The sequence below is a fragment of the Hetaerina americana genome, unplaced genomic scaffold (genome assembly GCF_022747635.1).
Source record: "Hetaerina americana unplaced genomic scaffold, ioHetAmer1.1.p SCAF_18, whole genome shotgun sequence".
Lineage (NCBI taxonomy): Eukaryota > Metazoa > Arthropoda > Insecta > Odonata > Calopterygidae > Hetaerina > Hetaerina americana.
The window spans coordinates 4,761,553-4,776,635 of record NW_027286741.1 but is presented as its reverse complement, the minus strand read 5'-3'; positions in this window follow the sequence as shown (position 1 = coordinate 4,776,635).

The following is a 15,083-nucleotide window of genomic DNA, read 5'->3' as shown; positions in this document are numbered from 1 at the left end:
AGTCATCAGTCGATGTTGATGGCCCTCCGGGACGCTCGTCACCTTCTACTGGCTGCCACCCACTTTTGAACTGAATTACCCGCTCTCAACAAGCGGTATGCTTCATAGCACGAGGGTTTCTATTTTATGAGCCTTCAAAACACTAAGTGCTTTAGGCGCCATCTGATGCTTCCATCTGAAACTTTGACCCTTTCGACAATAACTTTCTTCACAACATTTTGTCGTTTTATCTAAACTTGTGTATTTTATAGTGACTCGAAAATTTTGTCTCCGCGAAAAAATGGATTAAACTCGTGAACGCTTTCGTGCGATGATTTTTTGCAACTTTCGACGCGGATTATCAAGACGGAAGTGCATCGATCAACTTACTTCCACTTTTGGCGATTAAGCCTTTGTCACTGTGAAACGCTGGTTGAACGATTTCCATCATGGCCACCGTTCGCTCAGCGACGAAAGTCGTGAAGGTCGTTCAAAATCAGTTGTGCCAGAAAGCATTGATACTGTGCATGAACTAGTAAAGAAAGATCGTCATGTGACTTATCGTTAGATTGAGACATCCTTGGAGATTAGTATGACGAGCATCAATAGGATATGGAATGAACATTTAGCTGTGAACAAAATTTGTTTGCGTTGGATCCCAATAAATCTACAAAAGCTGAAAAATTTGCTCGTGTCAATTGGTGCAAATAAATGCTCCAGAAATACAATCACGGTGCATCAAAAGCTGAACATAACAGCTTTTGATCCACCGTGATTGTATTTGTTGAGCATTTCTTTGCACCAATTGACACGAGCAACTTTACGACGAGCAGCTGTAGATAACAGCTTTTGATGCACCGTGATTCCTCTTCTACACAGAAGAGGAATCTTGGATATATGCGCATGAGCCCGAAACAAAACAGCAATCTACTGTTTGGGTCTTCAAAGACGAGCCAAATCCGACCAAAGTGATTCGTGCACGAAGAACACACATCGAAACAAATGATCGTCTGTTTCTTCGCAATAACTGGACATGTGGCAACCGTATCACCGTTAGAGCAACGTAGAGCCGCGAATTCTGAATGGTAGTACACGAGCATTCGTTTGCCAGTAGTGGTTGGTGAAATACTGAAAAAGAAGCGGCAATGGAGGATCATTCTTCATCATGACATTGAAAGTTTTCACAGATCGGCTGAAACAACTACCAATTTGACTTCTTTTTACTCCCATTTATGAAGAAAGAATTGCGTGGTCAACGTTTTTCGGCGCCTGGAGAAACCGTTGGTGCATTTAAAAACTATGTTTTGGAAGTACCTCAATCGGAGTGGAAAAAGTGTTACGAAAATTGGTTCAAGCGCATGCAAAAGTGTATTGATTATCATGGAGAATATTTCAAAAAACAATAAGGCCAATATCAACAATAATTTACCACCTTTTGATTATTAGGTTAAGGTATAAATAAAAAACCCTCGTATCCTTATTTCAACCTTGGTATTCAATATAAAAATATCCGTGAAGGTTTTACGGAGTTTTACGCAAAATTTCACAGCACAGCACTCCTTCTTTAAAGAGCTCATTTCCGCGGATCCGATTTTCGCCACCATTCATAAACACCCCTTTATATAAATGGCCGTAACTTATCAACAAAATAAGATATTAAAAAGTAGTTAAAGTTAGTTATTGAAAATTTACGGTGGAAACATAGATTTCAATCGAATGAAGAAATAGCTAACTGCAGATGAGCCATTTAAAAGTCAAGGAGCCTTTAGATTAACCTAGTAATGCGATTATTCATAGCAAGTCTAATAAATTTTCATTCGGTCACGTTTAGCATAATATAAGATACTCTGAATCCGTTTAAATCTCATTCCCCCGAAATAGCGGAAGTGACGGCGAAGTGGCGGACATGAAACACCAATCCTGATCGCGCTTAGCAGATTGTCCCCTGGCCTGTACCCCGAATCACTACCCCTCCCCCCTCGCTGTTACCCCCAGGGGCGTACCAGGACACCATAAACAGCAACGGCACTCGGTATTCAGGGCGCGGCAGGGAGGGAGAGCTTCCACCAACCTTAATCCTCCTCCCCCCCTCCGCCCCCGGTGGTATCGCCCTTTTAACTCGGGCGGTCCCTACTTAATGCCGCGCCAAAATCGAAATCAGCCCGGCGGTGCTGCGAGAAGGCAGGGGTCGTTCCAAGAAGGGCAAAGGGTGCCGGTGGGTGGGAGAGAGTGCAGCAAGAACGGGAGGACGGCGGCTCGTCCCTATTTGTCTTTCTCGGGTTCCGATCGCCCGATAAACACACCAAGCGCGCGCGCACACACTCTGCGACCGTGGCGCCCGGGAGCGAGGAAGAGGCGCACGACCTCGTAACACGATTCCCGTCCTCTCCATTATTCTCTCTCTTTTTCTCTGTCCTTGTTTCTCTCCCTCCCACTCTTTCCCCTCTTTCACTGCGTCTATCCATCCTTCTCTTTCTCTTCTTTTCCTACCCCCTATATCACTCCATCCCTCCCACTCTCTCCCCCACTACGCTTCTTTCTCTCTCTCCTCTTCTCTCTATCTTTCTCTCTCCTTCTTTGTCTCTCCCCCTACCTCCTTCCTCTCCCTCCCTCTCTCCTTCTCTACCTCCCTCCTTCTCAACCTCTCCCTCCCTCTCTCTTTCACTACCTCTCCATCTTATTCTCCCTTCTATCGAATTCCTTCTCCTCTTCTCCCTCCCACTCTTTCTCTCTACCTCCTTGCCTCTCTTTATCTCTTCCTCTCCTTCTCTCCCTCCCTCTTTCTCTACCTTCCTCTCTCCCTCCCTCTATAACTTCCTCTCATACTACTACTACTACTTCTACACTCATACTACTACTACATACTACTACTCCATCTTTACCTTCTTCATTCTCTTATCCTTTTCCCCTGCCTCTTTCCCTCTCCCCATCCCTCCCTCTCTCTCTTCTTCTTCCCCACATCTACCTCCCTTCTTCTTCACCTCCTTTTTCTCTAATTCCCTTCCTCTTTTATCTCTATCCCTCTCCCTCATTTCTCTCTATCTTTTTCTTTCCTTCTATCTGCTAGGAGCACACCTTATCTCTTTCAATCCTCCGTGCGCTTTACTTCTTTTTCCCTTCGTCCTTCAAACGCCCTTCTCCGAAGGAACGGTCCTCCTGGAAGGATTTTGATTGACCTCATTAGCACGAGTCTGTGGCGCGGTGCCCTCCATTCCCCTCTCATCTTTGACCCCTCCCTTCCCCATACACAGCGAGGGAGCTTCTCAGAGGTACACCGAGCGTGGGCTCCGGGTTTCGGTTGGGGAGCAATCGCCAATTACGACGCTTCAAAGCGGTCCTCCCGGAAGGATTTTGATTGACCTCATTAGCACGAGATGTCGCGTTGACACCGAGAGCGATTCGGAAAGAGGGTGTGAGCCGACGCCACAGAGACGGCAAATCAGGCTCCGCCGCCCTCAGCACGGCATGGCGTGGCGGGATGGCGCCGGCGTCTCCCCGGGGACGATAGGTGACTCGTGGTGGCCCAAGTGGCACGGCATCTCGAGCAACAAAAGAGTATCAGTCGAGAGGGAAATGTCACTCACTGGAAGAGGGGGCATTCCTTCGTCATCCGTCAAACGGCGACGTCAAGGGTGTGCGGACATTCGACGCGTCGCGAGGAAGACGAAATGTGGGTCACGGAGGCGTCTGCATTTTGCATCGGAAGGAAAGGAGGAATAATAGCGTCGTGAGAAAACAGTTGACGAAGAAGTGTGTGCAATTACAGAATACGAGATTTAGTCGGAAAATCAATTCCATATTTTCCGAGGTACACACTGACGCCTCTAAATGTAACACGCAAATGAGAAAAAAACGTAACGTCCACAGCAATGCTTCTCAGTTGTTGCACTGGCAGCATCCATTCTTAGATCAAAAGCCGCTGATTTTGAATGAAAATAATGTCCCTTTCGATTTCTTTCAAGCCTCCGTAACAGGAATGCCTAAAGGAAATATGATATATTGTTAACATAAAAAATAAATTAATGATTTTCGAGAATTCTCTTATAGGCTCAAACTTATTAACAAAAAGTTTTACTTAATAAGGTTATATTCTGTCATATACGAGAAAAAAAATAAAGCTTCCCATTTAGTTTCCTCGACTGAAGAGAGAGAGAGAGAGAGAGTTGAAAGGAAAGCATTGGAATAACGTGGTAGACATCCAAAAGCATGTTACTCTACGTTCCTGAGAGATATTCCCGTCGAGGAGTTTCAGGGTGCCTTCCAGAGGCGTGGTAGACGCATGTATTATTACGATGGTATTCTGGACCTGTTCATGTTTTTCATCATGATAGCCAGTTTTAATATCAAATTCTATTATTTATGAGAACAGTTTTAAATATTTTTACATGACACGAATATCACGCCTCTTTCACAAAACATTTGACTTTGCGTTTGACCTACTTTAGTATTGTAGCTATATGTCATTAAATTGTGCAAACATTTAACGATTTATTTTTAAGAGTACATTTAAAGCTCCTGACAAAGAAAATGGAGAATTTTATTCTAGACTCTTGCGGGCGCGAAAAGAGTTACCATAGCAAACTTAGTAGCATATTCTGTGGATAACCTGTCCGAGGGCGATGGACATATGCAGAGATAAAAAGCTATTGCCTTAGGAACGGAATTCAGGAATAGTTCTGCTACCTCAACGTGGCCATTTCTACGTAGTAATTTCCCAATTAACTGTGAATTAAGAAGGCTTCTATTGCAGTCTTTATTGCACATTTTTCTCTCGTTACACTCACAATTTGCATTCAAAATTGCTCCCACAGGCTTCTCCTGCGCCTAATAAATATTAACTAGCAGTATATAATTAAAGTAGCAAGTTTGAGACAAGTGGTTGATTCCCAATAGAGCCATATGCAAACTCGATAAGTGTGAACAGACTATCCAATGAAGAAACTTGCTAACTATTATCCCAAAGCTGATTTCCGTAATAGTTAAAATCATCAGTTGTGGATACCACAAATTATTTGAAGAGTTTCAGGTTACAGAAAGTCCAAAATCTGTAGTCGACGGAGCCTGTGAAAGTATCATTCAAAATATAGAAATCTATCGAATCATTCGATTATGACTCAGGAGATGATTTTTTACCGACTCCTGTAGCATTTTTCCTGCGCAATTTAATTTTTTTTCCATTTAAAATTTCCCTCTTTTTCCTTTTATATTCTTCTTCCTTTGTAAGATGTTCATAATTATGTTTTCAATATTGTAACAGTTTATTATGAATAGCTAATGTCACGATTTGGTCGCAATTATCTGATTCCACAATAACACACTACATTTAGATAAGACAAGTTCTGTGCGTGCAAGCGAACGCCGTTCTCCACGATATACAATATGATTTTCGCTGGTATTTCCTTCTTAGTATGATATTTATAACACGAAATTTCCCTTTCTGATGGCACATTATACTTTTTCGATATTTTCCGGGTGAACAATACGCGCGTTATCTACTATTTTTTTGGGCCATCATCAAGATAATTACGTGATTAATAATTGAACACTGTTCAGTATTGCGAACGAAATTTCGATTGCTCTAGGAGGCGGATTTTGCTCTCGAAACACTTCAAGTATGAGCAAAGGGTATGCCAGTAAAAAAAGAGAGTGAGAGGATGAAAGGTGCTATTACATTAATGAATAATTATTGAAAATAAACATCACTTAAAGGGAGGAGAGTTGGCAAACGGAATGAATGAATGTGTTGACTAGTGTGCAACAGTAGAGAGGGAGGGAAGGGGAGGGAGTGTGCGTTCCCAAATTGGCAAATGGGAGGGGGGGCCACTACCCCTCTGGTGGGTGTGCCTCCCTTCGCCAGGACTTTCTCCCGAGACGAAACGCCCGCACGGAGTGGGGCCTTCGTCGCAATCAATCGCCTCCGGGGGGCAGCAGTTCCACCCGCAAAACCGGAAGAGAAATAAATGAGAGACGAAGTGGGCGGAGGGGTCTTTGACAAGACAAACAAAGGCCGTGACGAAGAGTCTTGGTGAGGTATTTTTTTAAAGGGTTCGGCCCCAAATGGGGGGGGGGAGGAGGGCGAAAAAAGCAGCATTTGGCGTCGTTATCCATGGGGATGGTAGAGGTGGGGTGCAGGGGCACCGCCGCCTTACCGCCCCACCCTGCTACATTTTATCATCCCTGGAAGGGATTGTTGAAGCTAGGGATTGGGGGGAGCGATTTATGGAAGTCGGGATTATCCTGAATGGGAGGGGAGGGTCACCCTGTTCCCCTAAGTGGTGTCGGAAGGGGCGGTCGGCCACTCACGCCGGCTGGGAGGAAGTGGCCACAAGGACGAAATACATTTGGAGTCCACATCTACACTACCAGTCGCATGCCCTCCGCCATCGGGGCTTGCATTGAATTTGGATCACTTACCTATTCGTTTTTCGATGCATAACAATATTTAGCGGGATTTTTGGTTTCCATTTTTTCAAGCTTCTTGTTTGATGACGGGCTTTTAAAATAATGTGCTATCATTATCCTGAAATGGTTGTACTTGTTGAAGTTTATTTGATAAATATTTACTTCATTTCCTCCTCCGAATGAGTTCCATAGATGCGGATTCGAGGAACCTGAAGAATTCAAAAGGGTATCTTTTGCTGCGTCCATAAACAGCCTGGACCAACAGACTAGTATGCTCTTCTTGTAAAGACCAGTGGTCTTTACAAAATAATATTATTATTTTTTTCAAATTGAGCTTTTATTAACGGCCACCAAATGGCAACGTAGTCAACGCAGTTCAGTGAAGAATTAGCGGGAGAGAGGTGCGTGGCTGGGCCACAAGGAAATAATGGAGACGCGCTTTTATGTACGGGATCCACACTGTAACATTTTCCATAATCAGAGACTATAGAGGGAAAAAAACGCGTAAAATTACACCTATCTACTCTTAGTGTTTCATTTTAGTTTAAGTAAATCCTGTATAGGAGGAACAGGTATATATCTAGAGTCTGAAAGATAGTCAAATCAGCAGGAGAAATGAAGATCAGAGGACCTAATAATGTGTATAGTAATGTTCGGTTTTGGATGACGTCTCAATGCGGAGGAGATAAAAACTGGCATTGGTAACACGAGGGTGTGTGGCAATTCGTAAGCTCTCGAGGCACAATCGTGTGTGTCACGGCGTTCGCCTCGTGCGGTGGCTCTCTTTTTAAAGGAAAGTTACAACATTTTAATTCTATGCGCATCGTATGACAAGAGTAGGAAGAAAGACAATGGGTTCCTGTCAGCCGCCCCTGAGCTGCAAATTGCACATCTGGCGAATAGGCTACAGCTCAACCATTGCTTAAGGAAGGACACCGCTACATGCTTGGGATTTTGCAATTGATTTTCTACGTCAAGCCACGACGTGAGAAAGAGTCGAGGGTAAGAGAAGGCCCACAGTTGAGTGCTCTTCGTTGAAAAATTGCATCTACAGTGTTCCAAGAAGACAAGAAGCCGTCTTTGGAGTGAAGGGCCTTGGGTCGAGCGTAAGAACGCGATACTTGCATGACGATGGACGGGGAAGTATTGGACATGTGGATCCGTCAGCTACCTGCCTAGTATCTCCACTATCTCCACAGAACTGGAACGGATCGCCTCGTCTGCCAGTGGGATAAATGTATTGACGCTTTTCATATTTTTCTGAATAAAACCAATCCATGATCTCGTTGTAGGGGCATTCGGTTTTCATTTGACCCATTAGAATGTAGTAGCTAATTTGATTAATTTTGAGAAGACGTTTGAGATCTTCAACTCGTTAGTAATATTCAGTTTTTCACGGGAGATAGAAGAAGATTGGAGTGCTAGAACACTTATGTTTACCATGGACATGTATCAAATTGCTTGGGTACGTATGGCGGATGTAGATTCGTGATGGTCTGTGTTAGGAAGATAAGGCAGGGATGCCCATCATCTCAAGCGTATTATTCCGTGTTTTCTATGAACCCCTGTTTTTCGATGTCAAGTTACTGGTAAAAATTGCACGGAAGAACTGGAGAGAAATATAATTCGGTGGGTAATTAATACAATCATAAAGGACTTAAAGTAAGGTTTGAAAGTAAAACCTAGCTTCATTCATCCAAGGTCGTCACAGTTGTCTCGGTATAAAAATTGCGTTAGGTAAAGTAGCTTTCACGAGAAGGAATGAATTGATAGTACGGACGTATAGTCAGAAAGCTAAGAAGAGGTTCTCCATTATTTGATGGGGAGGACGGTTTTGTACGGCTCGAAGAAGTTGTTTTTCGAAGCAGGACGATGGGAGTAGATTTGGAGGCTTTTGAGAGATGCGGGCGCGGAGAAGGACGAAGGAGGTGGAGCAGACGGATAAGAAAAAAAACGAATCGGTGGTTGGCATGGAAGGAGAGGAGAGAGAGGGCGTACTCTGAGTGTGGATACTGAGGGCTGTGATAGAAAGGAGGATGTTGGTTTAGCGCGGAAGTGGCAAGAGAATGCCAGGAATACATGTCGTCAGAGGAAAACTGCAAGCGGGATTCAATCAGAGTGAATTGTAGTGTTCGGCGTGTCAGGTTTTTTCTCAAGGGCGAATCTAAGAAGAGTAAGTAGATAATTTTTATCGATAAAAAAATTTCACGCATCTTAAACGTTAGATTCCCATATGTGTATATATCACTTATTTTTCCACAACATCCTACAGGACATTACGGACTGAATGGATATTTATTGTATTTCGGAGAAGCGATTTATGAAAATGATACAAAAGGTAAGTGATAAACGCAATGGTTTGAAATAAGCAGGGTGTGAATCAATGTATTGTATTGTCTTAATGGCTTCCGAGTATGCTCACGGATAAAACTGAGAGAGACAATTATTTGGCAAAGGTAGCTGCAATAATGAAAGATATACAAATTAACCTGTCCTATACTAAGACGTTGTAATTTGATTCACCTAGAAGTAACAGCAAAAGTTAGCAAATATGAAGCTAACATGAATATGAACGTCATGGTGTATGTTTCTAAAATATATAAACTTGTAAATAACATAGAGACGACTGCAGGGTGAGGCTGTAGTTAAGAAGATCGCACGATTGTACGCTTTTGAACATATTTCATGTATACTTTCACAATATGTCCAAGCAGATAGAGAGATTGAGAGGTCCATGAATTTCAGCCAACATTCCGACTGTTGCACATGAAGTATCACAAAAAATGATTTTTTCCCTTGATCCAAAATCGACAATGTATTTTTACTCAATAGATACGATGGGAAAGCACATGATCTTTCACCGCGCAAAGTCTGTTCAAAAGGTTACAGAATTGTTTTCATAGCTCGCCTCAAGTGAACGCTTTGAAGGAGCAGCCATGTTCTGTAAAATTCTACGTGAACCTGTGCAAATTCGTCACGGAAACGTTTGAGTTGCTTACCAAGTCTAATGGTGTTGATGCTATGAAACGTGCCGCTTGTTGAGAGTTATGTATTCAGTTCAAAAAGGGGTGGCAGTCAGAGGAAGACGTGGAGCGTTTCGAAAGACCATCAACGTCGACTGATGAACCCCAAATCGAGATAGTGAACGATCTAGTACGAGTGTATCAACGCTTAACTGTAAGGGGGCATGCAAAAAAGTGTGGCATTTCGATTGGTGCTACGAAATCCTGACTGAAAAACTGAGGATGCATCGAGTCACTGCCACATTCGTGCTTCGCCCTAAAAACGCAGTCAAGAAACAATATCAACTCCAAGTCTGTCTAGAACTGTTCGATCGAGCAGAAGAGGGTGAAAACTTCTTGTCCAGGATCATAACAGGTTATGAGCCATTGGTTTATGGATGTGACATCGAAACAAGAGTGAGGAATTATATTATAATGAAGCAATGTATTGATTACACAGCCCCAAAAAAGCTCGACAAGGTGTTATGAGCTTATGAACATTCAAGAAGAATCATTCCAGGACAGTCTCAAAAAGTAAGAAGACTCTTTGGGAAAGTGTATGCGCTGTGAAGGGGAATACTTTGAAGGGAACCCTGGATAGTAAAATGTTAGTGAAATATTTGTTTATAGTAAAATTTCGAGAAACTTTTGAAAAAATCTCTAATTACCCCCTGACGTGACCTCGTATTTCGTCGATAATTGTATGGATATATAATTGAAATTTTAACTGTCGTTTCAACGATGATATAAATATTCACGACTATTAATTTGATTTAGTTAGTGAGGTGCTATGAGCCATCCCGAAGAAGCGTTCCAGGACTGTTCAAAGAAGTGGAAACATCGCTGACATAGGTGTACATGTACACGTACGCTGGAGAGGTGACTACTTTGAAGAGGAGACTGACCAATAATGTTTTGCTGAATTATTTTTTGCAAAAAAAGTTTCAGAAATTTCCGAACAAGTTTCTTTTATTAGTTGAAGATATTTTTAGTGTCTTAAACCTATCTGCATCATTCGATGGAAATAAAAATTGTTTTGCCGGTTCACGTATTCGCCAGTTCAGGTGCGGTGATTGGGGTGCTGGAAAAGTGATGAGAGAGACGGTGAGAAATGGACGGATGATGAAGTGATGCATCAGTTATGGAAAGGTGTGATATAAGTACGTGACGTGGCCTCCGTACCTTTGAGAGAATGGACGAGGGTCCAATAATCACCATAAATACACAAGCGTGAATGGCTTCGGGGGAAGGGATCGATGGAGAGCGTGTGGATGTGATCGATTATACTCTCGGACGGGGAATCAAAGAAGTTGATGCACAACATAACGAATGAATATGGCGCAGAGGGGAAGTGTGCGTCAGGAAAGAGGAACACAGGGGAATGAATCAGTTAAACGGATTAGGTTTCCGGGAATGAGTCGAGATGAGGATTATTGACTTGGACTCCCCAGAGAGGGAATGGCATAAGTGGCGAGACGAGTGTGTGCATTTGCTCCATGAAATAAATTCTTTTTGAAATCTTGCCTCAAATTGACGCCATTAAATCAGGTTCCTTTTCACATAAAAATTTTCATGTATTTCACATTCCTCTTTCCCCATTCTTTGTGGTCCCTCATGGCTTTCCATACATATAATGCTTTTGTTTATTATTATTATTAAAAATACACATGTGCTGATAGACAGTGTCAGGTGGCACACAAGTCCCAATTAATCACAAAAGGTAATAAGTGAAATCAGTCAGTAAAAAGAAGTACACCTAAGGGAAACTTCCAAACACAAATCTCTTTCACAAAACAAGAAAATATCCATCTCATTATCATAAATCAACCAACAACAAAAAATCAAGCTGTTACATATAGTATAATTTAACACCACACATCAATCAAATTAATGCATACATTGTTTACATATTTTCTTAAAACTATTCACTCTGTTAGAAAAGGGCTGGAATAGCTTTGCTAGTGTTATAATCAACAATTGTTTCATGAAGAAAAATAAATTTTTTTTATTCGTTCTATGTGCCCGGAATTTTACCTTAAATTTGTGATCATCTCTCCCAATGAATGTCCCAATTGTATTATCCTCTCTCAATTTGATCTGAGGAGGCTGCCCAATCGCCAGGACACTGAGGCTCCCATTCATCTTGGGTACGTTGTTGCGATTTCTGATTTCCGCCAACATTTTCCCTCTCCGCACTATATTACGACGAACATTTGGAACTGATGACAAATTTTGCATTTCCCCAATTTCTCCCAGTCAGCTTCCCACCTGCCTCTCCTTCCGCACTCAATCAATTTCGGTTGTAATTTTCTGAAGGATTCCTCAACGTCTCACCAAAACTCAGTTGTGCCCGGGCATCGGTGAAATGTTTTATTACGAATAATTTCCTTTGGCAGTTAAGTCAAAGCATTTACGCCCTTTCTTATTGGTTTGTCTCTGCCAGAAGTAATTCAAGCTGCACTGCTGAAAGTTTTCCTCCTGAATAGCTTCAGAGCATAATTATCTTCTCATTCACAATGAAATTGAAAACAGGAGAGAAAAATAAACGACCTCTCCTTGGGCTTACGATTTCATTACGCCTCAGAATCAATTTAGATATTCCTTGCATAACTAAATTCTAAGCACTTGATCACTTTGAGTATTTAAAAAAAAAATATGCAAATATATTGTCGTAAGTTATTGGAAAAAAGGTGAATGTATGGAAGGATTCAGAGAAGGCAAGACTCTTAAACATGTGCATTGTCCATATACGCAGGGAAAAGTATCGATTAGATGGATGAGTAGGGCGTTTCGTGATGGGTGTGTCAATGGGTTGGAAATGGGAAGGATCTTGGGATGATGAAGGTGGAAAGGCCAGAGGATAGGAGAGAAGGGGTGGGGCTGTGGTGAGGGCCGTACGCTAACGGCTTCATCGGTCAGCGGGTGGTAAATGGGAAGCATCGCAGTGAAAATATAGTCGTGCTAAATAAATATTCATGAGGAAGCTGCAAGGTGCATTCATTTCTTTTGAAAGACTTCCACCAAGTCAGGGTCTTACCGTCTCTTTCCACCCTAACCTAAATAATACGGTTCAACAACAAATTACCTTTAAATCAATTTTAAGGGGAAGTTATCAACTAACCGCGCCGGATCAATAGATAGCGGATAAAAAGGTACATTGTGGTGGCATAGGTGCCTCCTAGAAATCAAGAGGCCAGAGATGCCGAACTGATGGAAGGAGAAACATCTTTCGGGATGAAATGGGTTCAATATACGTGTGATAAGACGATTGTGGGAAGGAGAGACAGCGAGGGAGATATCACTTTTGCATTTTTTTGCAGCTTCCATTTTGATGGCCCGCCAAGCACGGAGAATACATTGTGCATCTGGGCGCAACAGAAGGCCTTTCCTCACCTCCTCCCCGAAGGCGCGCGTGCGGCGCTCGGATGTAACGGAAACGAGCGACGGTTTCGGGTGAAACTGTCTCGTAAACAACGGCTTTCAAGCTGCCCAGGAGCGGAGGAGGAGAGTGGAGGGAGGGGCCCTTCCTGTCTCGCACACTCCCTTACTCCGGAGAACGTGGGCCGCGGCGCGTGGGGAGGTGGCGGCCACCCGGGGGTGGGGACGACCGCGGCGAGACTAATTGGACCGATGGTGGAGATTAGCGACTCCGGAGGATTTACTCTTGAGGAAGTCGGCTGAGAGAGAGAGAGGGGGGGGAGGGGCCGAGGGGAGAAGGGTGGGAGGGAGTGGGGCTGCAGAGAAATGATTGGGAGAGGGGGTTCCGATGAGAGAGATGGATGGGATGGGGGCTAATGCGGGCACGGGATTTATGGAGCCCAAACGTTGTCGTCTTCGGTAGAACTATACAAGGATATTTTTCGCACGGGCGGAGAGTAATGCATGTGAACATTGAGAGAGAAGGGTGTAAACTAATACCGTGGGTATGAAAAGTAATCGAGAACCTAAGAGTGACTTGGGGTTCCTTGCAGTAGTCGAATAATAACGTAGTCCCGTATTGAAATTACTAGATGGATCTTTTGGCAAAAATATCCAAAAAATGACAAAACGGCAGTAAATTTAGCTAGTAATAACTTACACCGTGCGAGACATGCGGGATTTCTCGGATTTATCAAATACCAAAAGAACACCACTTGGTCTTCATCTAAGAAAATATTGTTTTAGGGTGATGCTAAACTAATCAGTACAACTTGGCGCAAAATGCGAGCTCATGCGTCTTTCATTTCTATTAAGTTCTAGGTCGCTCAGTAAAAATTCGCGTGATCGCTTCACCGAGAGAGTGTACATCTATCCCAATAATGATTTCGGCACAAAATTAGTAAATATATAATCGGTTGGCAACAGAAAGGTCGATAAGTGACTAATTCAATGGGTCCGAGCTCAGATGAGGCATTGTTTGAGTCTGCCAGATTCTGCATTGAGAGAGTCCACCGGCAAGTACGATACAATGACGTCGTGACGATACTTACTGCTGGTGTCCTGTGTGCGATCAACGCTTAATCTAGCATTCACCTGTCCTCCACGTGCATTTACATATCTGAGAGGGCGTGGTTAAATTTCGGAAAAAGGGTGAAAAAAAGTTAATCTTTTAGAAATACTATGAATATGATTTACGAGGGCAATCCCAGAAGGACCCGAACCAACTAAGAAAACAAAAATTTTTTGAAAATAATGTATTTATTTTTTAACATACTATAATCACCTACGCTCTACACTCCCTCTAAAGCTGTATACACTTTTCCCAGCGATGTTCAATAATTTCGATACCCTTTTCATAATAAGATCTCCCTTTTTTCTCAAAATAGCCATTAACTGCTGACATCACTTCTTCTCGGTTAGAAAATCTTTGACCACCGAACCATTTTTTCAAGTTTGCGAACAGAAAATAATCCAAAGGGGCTACAATCCGGCGAATGGGGTGCATGAGGTAGCAATTCAAACTTTTAATCATGAATTTTGGCCATTGCAATAATGGATTTGTGAGCTGGTACAATGTCTTGATGAAACAACACTTTCTTCTTAGGCAAATGCGGCCGATTTTGCTTGGTTTCTTCCCTCAAACGTTGCAATAAGTTTGTATAATACTCGCCGTTGATAGTTTTTTCTTTTTCAAGATAGTCAATGAAAATTGTCCCACGTGAATCCCAAAAAACCGACGCCATGACCTGGCATGCGGATTAAACGGTATTTTCCTTCTTTGGAGTCGGTTCTCCCTTTTGAATCCATTGTTTCGATTGTTCTTTTGTCTTAGGTGTGAAGTAATGGACCCATGTTTCATCCGTAGTTAAGAAACGGCGCAAAAATTCTGCTTTGCTGCTGAGAAACTTTGCTATACACTCAATTGAAACATCTCCACGATACTGGTTTTTTTCGAGTGTTTGCAAACGCGGCACACATCTTGCACACAGCTTTCTCATGTCCAAGTTTTCAGTTGATATGCGATGTACCGAACTTTTTGAAATGCAGACTATGTCTGCTAGCTCGCGCACTTTCAGTCAACGATCATCCAATATCACTTTTTGGATTTTCTTCAACGTTTCTGGAGTCGTCACCTCATTTGGTCGACCAATGCGATGCTCGTCTTGACAGCTCCTACGGCCTCATTTAAACTCTGCTACCCAATATTTTCCTTTAGTCAACGAAGGAGCAGAATCACCCAGAGTAAAATCGAGCTCAGCTTCACCAATTTTCTCCATTTTC